The following is a 12,885-nucleotide window of genomic DNA, read 5'->3' on the forward strand; positions in this document are numbered from 1 at the left end:
AGGACTTGATAATTTATTTGTAATAAATAATTGGCCAGCCGAAACTCTTCATTTGAGCTATATATATGATCTTGAGTGGCAAATTCCCAGCTAAACACAGAGCTTGCCTAACGCCTCTGTATAGAAGAGAATAAATCCCTAAGTCATTTAACAGAACGAAGCCCTGGTCGCTTTCTTTTCACTTGCATTATGTCTTGTTTCTTTATTCTGAAGACTCAATCCATTTTAGTTTCTGACTTTGGAGGAGATATGCACATGAATAGATCTATACAACAAAGTTCTTGTTATTAAATAATGGATTACAAAGGATAATTGTGGAGCCAGTGACATGGCTCAGTGGACAAAGATGTCTGCTACCAGGACTTGGGACATAGATTTGATCCCTAGAAACCACAAGGCAAATGGGCCAAGCCAACTCTCACCAGCGTCCTTTTACTTCACACAAATTCTCTCTCTCTCTCTCTCTCTCTCTCTCTCTCTCTCTCTCTCTCTCTCACACACACACACACACACACATGAATATATAAGTAAAGAAATGAATCTAATAAAATGCAGGACCAGTTTTATACAAAATTTTTACATAACAATAAATGCTATAAAAATGGACACTTAAGTTCATAAGTGAGTAATGTTCATTTTAACTGAGATTCTAATTCACAAGTTGACTAATAATTGGTACATAATTAAATAGCATTTAGAGGTATTAATTGGGAAATTAGCATGAGTAGACATTTACAGACATGTGGAGTTCTCATGCATTGGCTGTGAAATCCTAATCCTATGCAATCTGGCTCCTTTTCCGCTATCCTCTAATGATACAAATTTCAAGCTAGGAAGCACAAAAGTAATTTACGAGAAGTATGACAAGGGGTCTCATCATCAAGGCATTGCTGGTGTGAGGAACCAAGAGTATAGGGATAATGGAAGATCATTTGGAGCAACTCATTTTTGTGGAAATAGAAAAATGATGATATTCTAATTACCCAGCTCTGCCCATCTACAGAATCCTAATTCTCAGACTGGAGAATATTCCACTGCAGTTGCCCCACAGACACATCTCATAAAATAAGTGAACCAACTACAGATATTCAAGTACCTCAACTTCTTATGCTTTTTATATAGTGATTTTTTTCTTTAAACCAGGGAGATTTCTGGCACTTGATGTCATTTTATGCATCTAATAAGTTTAGATGGCTATTTTTAATAATAATGGGTTTCTTGTTAGACTCAAAAGAGTTGAAAGGTTTTTTTTTCCCAGCTCATATCTGAAATTCTTATTGGAAAAAGTCTTCTTGAAGCAATTTCAGGCTGTAATAAGCATTTCTTAGAAGCCAACATCACCTGCAAGATAACACAAAGATTGTAATGGAAACAATGAATTCATTTTTCCTCTTAATAATCTGGAATATGTAACTTCTCTAAAATATATGCTAAGGAAATATACTGGTAAATGACAATACCACATGTCTTTCAATAGACTATTATTAATTCACAATTTAAGTATCTAATAATTTTCAGGATTATTTAAAAGAAATTGTTGGGATTTTAAGAGGTATTTTAAGATTTTTTTATTTGTACATTATGTGTATAAATGGAGACTACATATTCATTCCTGGCTATCCAGACCCAAATAATCACACAAACTATATTAATTACAACATCTCTAGGCCTATTAGCTCAGGCTTCTTGTTACCTAACTCTTACATCTTAAATTAGCCCATTTGTATTATTTTATATTTTACCACAAGGCTCATGGTTTGTTACCTTTTGCTTCTTGGGCATCTACATGGCATCTGCTTTTTTTGGCAGCTACACATAGCACTTGACTCTGTCTTCTCTCTCTCTCTCTCTCTCTCTCTCTCTCTCTCTCTCTCTCTCTCTCTCTTTGTCTTTATCTCTGTTTGGATTTCGTGCCTGGCTTTTCTCTGCTAAGCTACTGGCTAAAACAGCTTTATTCATCAACCAATAAAAGAAACATGTGTACAGAAGGACATCCCACATCACGTGTGTGTGTGTGTGTGTGTGTGTGTGTGTGTGTGTGTGTGTGTGTGTGCTTGGGTGCAATGCTCTCAGAAACCGGAATATTGCATTTCATCTTTTGGAGTTAGAGTTATGAGGGGTTGTGAGCTACCTGGTGATGTGTGGTTTTAAGGACAAAACTCTGTTTCTCTTGAGGACACATAAGCACTGAGTCATCTCCGCAGCTCCAATATGACGTTTTGATGGCAGTGAGCAAAAGAATCAATGCTAATTAGCATGACTACACACTCAACACATGTATTTTTCATAGGACAGATCTATTGTTTTCTACCTTTTCTCTTACTTGGCCTCAAACCCGTCTACTCTTATGCAGCCAAGATTTAGAAGTAAGCCATACAGTGAAACATTTTATCACTACCCATGTGGGGCGCATTGCTGAAAGAGTTATTTACTATGCATGCATTCTTCCGGTGGTTGAAAAGTAAAAGACTGTAATACTACAACATAAGCAGGAGGAACGGGCCATGTCCACTCCTTTATGGTCCACATGGGACACTGAAGTGATGGTATCAGATAGCAGTCAACAATGAGTGACTTGAGTTTGCCTACAACTGAACACAGCTGCCCAGTGACATGTAAAAAGAGACCAAATAAAATGTCAACTCAATTAGCATCTCCCCATGAACTCCCATGGTGCTCTTGGAGATGAAAAACAGGTTGAGGGAGATCCCTCTAGAAGATGCTCATGATGGGAGCTGAGGTAATTGTATTTTTAACAAATATCTTGACTGATTCATTTGAAAGCCCAAAGCTTATTAAACCGTAGCTTAAGGAAAATAGACATCCACCCACATCATAATTAAACATCACCCAGTAGACATTATAATGACTCAGAAGACGAGATTCTCAATGTGTCTTGGTATTATTTGCTTGATCTATTGAAATTCATAGACGTTTTCTAGGGTATTTTGGGTATGGGTTTGTCATTGAAATTTGAGGGTATCAGAGAGAAATTCAATGAAGATGGAGGCTACATGGAAGTTGCTCAGCTCTGTTGTTTTTAAGGTTCAGTAAGGTACTAGTAGAAACCAAGTGGGTGGAGTGGATATAATTTTCAGGGCCTCCCTCTGAGACACATAATGCAATAACTGCTTGAGGAGAGGACTGGCACCAAGGGCAAACATGATCTTCCAATATGGTTCATTGTAGTAGGAACATCAATAGAAACCCAGAAAAGTAGACCTGCTTGGCTGAGGTTTTAGTTCATTGGGTCTACAGCAGAACTAAGCACTTGGGAGGATAACACATATGAAAAGAGTTTTAGTTTCAATCATCTCTCATGCTATAGAATGTAGGTGTTTAAATAGTTTCTTATAAAAAATTATAAAATATTCTATTTTATGTGTATGGATGTTTTGACTGCATGTATATCAGTGTACCACATGCATGCAGGGCCTGATGTTGATGAGGCCAGAAGAGGGTGATAGATGCTCTGGAACTGGAGTTACAGATGGTTGTGAACTGTAATGTGTGTGCTTCCACTCCAACTGGGTCCCCTGAAAGAATAGCAGTACTCTTAATGTCTGAACCATCTTTCCAGCCCCTCACAAAAGCTTCTTGTTCTCCAGTGTTCGAAGTCTAATTGGAAAACAGGCACATACAAAGGCAGATGTGTTGTTTTAAGCATACCAAGAGCAGTGGAATCCTGTGGGAATCTGGGTTGTAGTGTGGTACATCTCAGAAGGCTTCAGTTTGTAACAAATGAGCAGATGGGATCATGGAAGTTTGACATGAGAAGACATGGCATTCTTAGAAGTGGGAACAAGATTTGCAAATTCAATGTGGGAGACATGAAGAATGTTCAAGGTATGGAAATGTTTGCTGAGAGAGTGAGGGACATGCGGAGAAGCTGAATAATACCTAAGGAAGTTCGAACCTCCTAAGCACCGAAATTTGATTGTCTAAGTCTACAAAGAAAAATAAAAACCTCAGTTTTAGCAAGTTTTTCAGGTAAATATTACTAAAATAATCTGATGCTCAAAGCTTAGAAAGCCTTAAGGTGTTTCTAACTAGATACCGATGTGGTTGTTTTGACATGGAAGTTCCTTTTGAAGCTATGTGGAAGATGAAGTGAAAGTAGCAGTACTCTAGGAGAAAGGTTTAAGACACAAGACAGGAAAATAGTAGCTGTTAATGAAATAAATTATAGGAAGAACAGAAAAAGAATGGAGAGAGGAACAATGGAAAGAAATATATTTCTATTGACCGAACTACTGATGTGCAAGATGAAGCAAGAGAGAAAACAGCCATGATAAGCACCAAATGAGAAAGTGTGTCAAAGTGCCAGGGAAGTTAAGACAATATGGAATTACTTAAAAGTAATTAAATTTGTACTTAAAATTGACAGTGTAGCTTTTGAGGAAAGTAAGATCATACAATTTCTTTGAAGTATGTTAAATTGAGTAAATACCCGTGAACTTAACCAGGCCTACAGTCCAAGCAGTAAACAGATTTATCTGACAAATCCTGAACATTAAATTTTAAGTTTTAAGTCTTTTTCATCTTCATTTGCAGAAATTGTTTCCACAAGGTTATTGTTAAGGAAAGATACAAGATAAGGGACAGTTATGAGTATCTTTTAGATCATCCAAGCATATCTTTTGAGAGTTGAGATAAACCCACCTAGTTTACCACATTCCAGGCTCCCTTTGCCAGGACAAAGCACAGCTGAATTATCAAGGGTAGTTTTTTTGAATAAAACTTCTTTTCCAAAGTAACTCCAGTGCAAGAGGGGATTACAAAGGCAGTGAAGCATGACCCAAAGGATCGGAAGGGAGTGGAATGATGTACTGTTTCATAAGCCTATCTCTAGAATATTCTTGATCTTTTTACTCTGAACTTTGGTCCATATCACCCTTCTTATTTATATTGAATTTGTTTTCATATTTTGAAACATACCTACCTTCGTCCAAATTATATAATTCATGAAGGCAGAAGTTAGTGTTGTCTTGGTTATAACATAGAGTTCTTGCTTTGCCAGAAAAGTAGGTGTAGGTGTGTGTGTGTGTGTGTGTGTGTGTGTGTGAGAGAGAGAGAGAGAGAGAGAGAGAGAGAGAGAGAGAGAGAGAGAATGATAGAGACAGAGGGAGACACACAGAGAGAATAAGAATTATTAAGGGGTTAACTCTAGATATTTGGCTTTGAGTATGGGAACTGTTAAGGAGATTGGATAGGGACATGTTCTTATATCTGTTGCTAAAGCTTATGGTCTCCAGTTACAATAGTGGGGAGGAAAATGACTAGCAGAAAGAGAGATATTGGGACCTATTGATATAAGATAGAACTCCACAAGATTGGTTTTGACTCCATAGAAGTTGATGATTCCCAAGATGGTGGTGTGACTATTCTAGAGTCAGTAGGCTGCTTTTTCAGGATTCCCTGTCAATCAAGGAAGATAAACTTAAATGCCAGATAAAGAGAAAGCTATCAGAAAAGATAGCTTAACGTTAAACACTGCCTTGAAGATGCACTGCTACTTTGTTTAAGGGTTCTAAATCTCCCACAAGAAGTAGCCCAATGTAGCCAGAAATATCTAGGGAAGGAGATTGTGGGAAACGTAGTTCAGCCCTAGTATGTGATCTGTAACAATTCCTTACACAGAAGGTACTTCATTGACATTTATTGAATGAATGAGTATATGATGAGCATGGAAGGGGGGTGAAGGCTTACCAAAGGCTGAAATAAATTTAAAAAGAAAGGATGATCTAATGGTTAGATTAATCACTTTTGTCCCAGAAGATAACATGCTAAGCCAAATTAGAAAACACAACTGTGTGCCTTCTCTGTCTCCCTCTCTCTGAGCCTCTCTTAAATAAGTACACACACAGGTAAGCCCACGCTGAACTCATAAATACAGTGCTCTTACTCTTTAAGAAGTGTGAAGTGTGTGTAATGAATTAGTTGGAACAGCCCTGTCCTAGTTTCTAGGCGATAAACTCGCTCCTGTAATAACTACAAAGCCTTTACAGTAATGGCATACGAGTTGGAATTTGTAAGATGAAATTTTTGGCAGTTCATTAGTAAATTTGGGCTTTGCCTCAGCCTTAGGGAACAGAAGGGATCCCAGAAGGTACAGCAATCAGCAGATGAACTAACCCTCCCCTCAGTAATGTGAAATGCTATTTTAGCGGAATTAAACAATGAGAAATAAAGCCTGGGAAATGAAATAATAGCTCATTAAAAATAATCTTTTTGAGTTATGTGGGATGGGAGAGAATATGTTCTAATCACCACTATGATTCAAAGGAGTAGTGTAGTTGTTTCAAGGGAGTTTTGCTGTGTGCTCCCCAGAAGTCCTGTAACACTGTGCAGCTAAATGTTACAAAGTCCACATCACACTCTAATTCAGCATTGTGTCCCTGGAACCTAGGAGGGCTATCCTGGTTCACTCCTCAAAAGTGGGTGTTGGACAAATAAATAAGAAAATTAATTAAGAGCATTTTAGACAAGACACAGAGACTATCTACTCCATCAATTTGCTATGGTGTGAGGAAGTTAATCTATGATTAGATACAATATTATACCATAGGAACTTGCTTAGTGTACAGACTAGCCAAGTAGAGTGTTTCTACCAGCAACTGGAAACCCAATAACTCTTTAAAATTTAGAGAAAAGCATGAAGGCTGAACTTGAAGGTATCCTGGGACTTTGAGGAATGTGTGGTCAGCTTTACTTGCTTAGTGGCTTTGACTGTGCAATATTTAGATGCCAGAAAAGCAAAGGGCACACCTTTTTTTTTAATTCTCCTCTCTGCTCCCCTCTTTCTCCCTGACTTAGGCCTTTATTTTCAGAAAATAATAAAGACAAAAGGCAGGCGTGGGTTAAAAGAAAGCCATGTATTGCTGTTAGTTAATAAAAGTTAACAGTCTGGTTGGCATGCTTACCTACTCATTCTTCCATTCAGCTGGGACCAAGGAAGAATTAGGACCCTAGAACCACACCTCCTGTTAGTTCTTCTGTGTTACAAGAGGCTAATAGTGATGTAAAGATGCCAGGACATGGTGGTAGACCCTGTGTGAGTACCATGTCTTCATGAGGTCCTGGATTTAAAAAAATAAAGTTATCTGGTGGGTTGTAAGTATATAGAAGAGTTTAGCAATTTTTTTTGTACTTTGTGCTTAGAATATTTCTCATTAAACTCTGTTTGACCACTTGAAGTAACACCAGCTGTGGCCTGGGCTCTTCTGCTACTGTTCTGGGCAGAGGGATAAGTACTGAAAACAGCCAATGCTAGAAGAGAAGTTCCTACAAAGAAAATGCACCTTCTACTGAATGCAGAAGAGAGAAAAAATTCAAAAATCTATGCTAATATGTTAGAAGACAAAAGACGATATTTAATTCTCTTTTATGAAAGAGGATCTGAGACATGTTAACAAAGAAAGGGAAATCATAAAAAAGAACCAGTGGAAACCCAGCAATAAAAACTGATAAGAGAAAGAACTGATTTTGAATCAAACCATAAGGCACATGAAGAGAGAGAGTGAGAAAGAGAGAGAGAGAGAGAGAGAGAGAGAGAGAGAGAGAGACCCGTATATAGGGGAAATATAAGCAAGAAAGAAGAGTACCCCAAACCAGGAAAATTCAAACACAGCAAAGACTCCTTTCTGAATTATGAATATAATGTTGGAAATAGATCAACTGAACCCAATAAATTGGGGACAACAATAAATAAGATAAATAAGGACAATATGTCACTAGATATAGTGAAAAGTAAAATTAACAGAGAAAAAGGAACAAATTAAATACAAAGACTAGAACAAGATTGACACTGTTTTTCAGACAACACTGGAAGAGATTGAAGAAATAGTTTCTCAAGACACACACACATACACACATGCACATATCCACATACACACACACACACAAATGATACAACATGTATATCCAGTCAAATCATCAATCAAAGTTGAGGATATAAGCACTGTAGGGCTAGACATCTGGTCACATGAGAGTTTACACTAAGAACCCACATAAAAAGAATACACATAAAATGAATAGAAATAAGAAGCAATTTCAGGAAGACTCTGTGATATAAAGAATAGGAAAATCAATAATTGACCAAGAACTTTAAAAATTAAAGAATATCTTGAACACAAAAAATATATATTCAAATGACACTCAGAACATTCTAGAATTAAAAATATAGGCAAGTAAATGAAGAGATAGATAAAGTTGGGAAGTTATTAAACATGAGTAGATCTTAGGTTTAACCATAAAAACAGACAATGTGAATAGGATCTGTCATGTAGTTTTTATATCAAAAGAAAAAGACTTATTTATAAAGTTTCAAATGAGGCATAAGATGGAGAAAAGTAAAGAATTTAAAAAGTAAAATAAAACAGCAGCAATACCTGACTGTATTACTATTAAAATAATTAAGACTAATACCAAAACATCACAGACTATATTTAACAGTATGAAAATGTTTCAACCAAAAATATTGTCCAAATAAATTACAACAAAATTATTCAGAAATATTAAAAATAAAAAGCAGAAAATATAGATGAGGTAAATATGAGCCAAAACTAAGATGTGATAGTATTCTAAGAATTTGTCAAAATATAATGTGGAGAAAAATATGGTGTAGTGATGAGCAGATTTGTTCAAGATTTCACTTTGGGTTACCTAGAAAATGAGCCAACTGGAGTCAGCTCCAAGAGCCTCTTTTCTGCCAGGAGGAGAAACTGCATGGCAGCTCAGCTTCCTGTGGGACCATAGCCCCTCCCCTACAATCAAAGGACATCTGATAGTAGATAGCTGCTATAAAGAGTGATAGCATCATTCCAAATTGCCTAGGAACCACATGGTCTGCATCTCCTCTCATTCATAAATCTGCACGCACAATTCTCTGTGGAAGAATTCAATAAGGGATTCAACTCATCTTCCAGAGAGAGAGACGTCTGCTCAGGTGAGGGCCCTTGCATCCCTTTCCCAAATTGTCTCTTCGTGGCTTCTGCCTTCAGATGTGCCTTGGTGCTTACCATGAACCAGATGGCCTTACAGAACATGCTCAAAGCATTGCTGCTGTAGCATGGGGGGGTAGATTTATGAGGGAGGGGGGAAAACTCATGAATCTAGTTTGCCTGAAAGAGGAAAGGGAACCAAAGGGATGTTGTACATTTAAAGGAAATGCACTACCAGTGCAAGATAACTAAGAATATGTGGTTCTGATATCTTGAAGATGAATAAATAAGTTGGCTCCTATAAATGATTTCTGATTGCTATTTTTTTATTAGAAATAGTGTTTTGTTGTTTTGCCTTTGGCAACATAAAAACAGGATATGAGGTAAGGATAGATTTTAAAAAGAGAAGAAATAGCTATGATAAAAATAGAAAATATTTTTAAATGGAATTATTATAAAGAACTAAAAGCGAATATATTTTAATATGTATATAAAATGGTTAAATTGTCAGAAATATTCAATGTATTAAAATTCATGACAAGTTGGATGAATGAATATTTTATTTGAATTTTAAATGATAACGAAAGTTCTCTCTTTTCATCAAATATCATCCTATCATGGCTTTAGATACTTTATGATACTTTCTATCTCAAAGAGATAGAGGGTAAAAATTATCCAACTATGTATATATATTTCTAAAACAGCATAGCAAGATGAAGCTGACATAATATTCATAATATCAATGAATTGCTCTGTCTTGAGTCCTGGGATTAAAGGTATGTGAGCCACCACTGCCTGAACTCTAGTGGTTTAGCTCTGCACTCTGATCTTCAGGCAAGCATCATTTCTTAACACAAAAACAAAATATCATTATACACTTTACTCCATTTAAAGAATTTAAACCTGGACAAATAATAAATGATAGTTGAGGCCCAACTTTGGATGATGAGAATGAGATTCCAATGTGGGGCCTTCCCCCTTTAAAAGCCTGTACTACTGACTATTATAGTATATCATTGTTCTTCCATGAATTTCAGGAGAAATCACTTTTATCCTGACTACTAATAGACTGTAGAGATAAACGAGAAAATTCCTCCATAATTCCTCTTCCCCAAAGAGTCCATCCAAATGTTGTACTGACTATAGCATTCCCAGGACTGGCTTCAAGGGCATTCCTGCTTAGGTAGTCACAGACCAGTGTGCAGCTCCTAGGATATTGGGGATGCAAACATGTGACTCTTACTCTGCTGGAGAACATCCTTTTTATGCTACACATTGTGCCTGACTGCAGTTACTAGTTTACTTAGCCTTGAGTACTTTCCCTTTAAAGTTGTAAATAGGAAGTCTATCCATTTTCTCTTCTAACAAGAACACGGAAGTCTTAGCTAATGCTATCAGAAAAGAAAAATAATAATTCACTCTTCTAATTATCAGTCAACAGACAAAATACTTAAACTAAAAATAACATTTGATGAGTTACTTAGGGTATTTTATCACCATCACCAATGTAGTAGAAAACCAAATAAATTAGCCCCCATTTATAATAAATCTGAGAATCAGAAAGGTGCTAGGCATGAGCATAACCAAAACTGTCCATGCTAGCCATGGATGGCATCTTAAATGCTGATGAAAGGACAAAGAATTCAGGAAGAAATAAATATAGCATGCCCTTAGTTGATTTGAAAAATACAGAGTCAATAATGCTCAAATTATCTAGGTCAGGGCAATTCCCATAAAGTTGTCAGTGGAGTATTTGATTGAGAAACTTGATAAACTTAACAAATTTATGTGGGAACATTAAAAGGCCACATGTATCTAAATTAATAGTGAAATGGAAAGTTAGGGAAAAAGGAACTTGCCATTTCAAGTGTACGAAAATGCGTCAAAGTTGCATTTGCATTAAAACATATACATAGATTAGCTAATAATGTCAGAAAATTATGGGGTTGACTGATGATTAATCATACACTTGCTTGAAATATATATGGAGAATAGAATAGGTGGGAATGAATAGATAATGTAATGGCTTGGGTCAAGAAACTGCCAGAATAGAAGAATATATAAAGGGAATTTGGGTGGATTGAGAATTTAAGTGATGAATTTAAATAAATCAAAAGACAAACCTATTCTAAGAACATGATAAACGCATTTAGTAGATGAAAAACTGAGAGAAGATAATTGCAGTATATAACCATGGCAAGGGATTTATTCCTAGAATTCACGAGGAGCTCCAAGAAGTCAACAAAACATCATAATTCTTAAGAAAAATGGTAAAGGATAAGAATAATCGAGCCTCCACAAGTTAGCAAGCACGTACAAAGTTCCTGGGTATGGAACGTGAGCAGATGACTCAGTCAGTGCTCAGCTTGAAGGCATGAAGATCTGAGTTCCATCCCTAGAACCCATGGGAGAAAAACACAGTGGCTTGTTTCTGTAATTCCAGCGGTAAGGAGATGGAGAAAACTGAATCCCTGAGGCTTACTTACCAATAAGTTAATCAGACTTATTTGGTGAGTTCCAGACCTGTGAGGGCACCTGACAATAACTAAAGATTTGCTTTAGCCTCCACAAATGCACAAGCAAACACACACACACACACACACACACACCTCTGCACATACATAAAAGAGCTTCTGAATTATGCTAATTGTTAGGGCTACATGATGGTTAACTGCTATCTTTTACTTACTATATTAATAGAACTTTTTAATGCTGGAAACAATAAATCTGTTGAGGATGAAGAAGATCATCCTCAAAGAACAATCAGCAGTGGCTATTCAAATGATATGTGGATATGCACTTTGTATAAATGCATATAGTCTATAAATATATAATATAGATACATATATAGACTATAAATCTCTCTATCCATATCTATCCAGCTATCTATCTGTCTTTCTGTTTATCTATCTGCCTATCTATTTATCTATTTATCTATCTGTCTATCTATCTATCTATCTATTCTTAGAATAATTTTATTTCCTAAGTTTACATTCTTAGGATTTTCTCACATAAGTGACAAGGGACATTCATGATGGTGCTAATCACAGTACTGTTCATGAATTGCAGATATTAAATATCTATCCCAATCTAAGTATGTGTAACTGAGACCCCAGTAGTTCTAAGTTTAGAAATTTACAGTAGATGTGTGGACTATCCACAGGCACAGGCTGCTCACAAGCAGTGTTGTGAGGTATTTGCTACAAACAGAAGAATTGAGACTCCCCAAGAATCAGTAAGTAATGGGACTCACAAAATAAAGGAACCTCTGAAAATTATTCGACTCCCAAGTACATTCCCATAATCATACAAATAGTAAGAATTTGGGGTAAGAGATTCTCAGGCCTGTTGCAGCTGTCTGAAATAAAGAAGCCACAGGGAGGGGAGCAGAGAAAAATGTAGCACTCAATAAAAATCAATATAAAAAAAAGCTACAAGGATAGTTTCCTGAATCATCTATGCTGGTTTTGAGCCTTTTGATGACTCAGTTACATTTATGTTATCCATGCTCCTGTAACATAACCTTATAAAGTTACCGCTTCACCAAGCCAGAGTTGAGTGGGATTATTTCTTTAGTCTGTTGTAGGTGTCTTTATTTTGTGCTAATAGTTGTTTGCTTATTCATGTTTCCCAAGGAAAAGTAACATGAAACAGACAGATAAAGAGACATACTGATGAAAAATTAGAGAAGACTGGGCAGGAGGGACGTAAGATGGAAGGTAACGAAGACTAGGGGACAAGAGGGAGAAAGAGAGAGAAGGAGGGACGGAAGGAAGGAGGAAGAGAGAGAAAACACAAGTATATTATCTGTTAACTATGAAACTGCATCAGGATAATAACCTGAACACATAAGAGACTGATTATACCAAACTGATTTTATGGTTCCCAGACATAGCAAATAACAATCCTACTTGTTGACTTGGATTTAAATTTCAGCAACAAA

The sequence above is a fragment of the Alexandromys fortis genome, unplaced genomic scaffold (genome assembly GCF_014885135.2).
Source record: "Alexandromys fortis isolate MF-2015 unplaced genomic scaffold, M_Fortis_MF-2015_v1.1 scaffold_11, whole genome shotgun sequence".
Taxonomy (NCBI): Eukaryota; Metazoa; Chordata; class Mammalia; order Rodentia; family Cricetidae; genus Alexandromys; species Alexandromys fortis.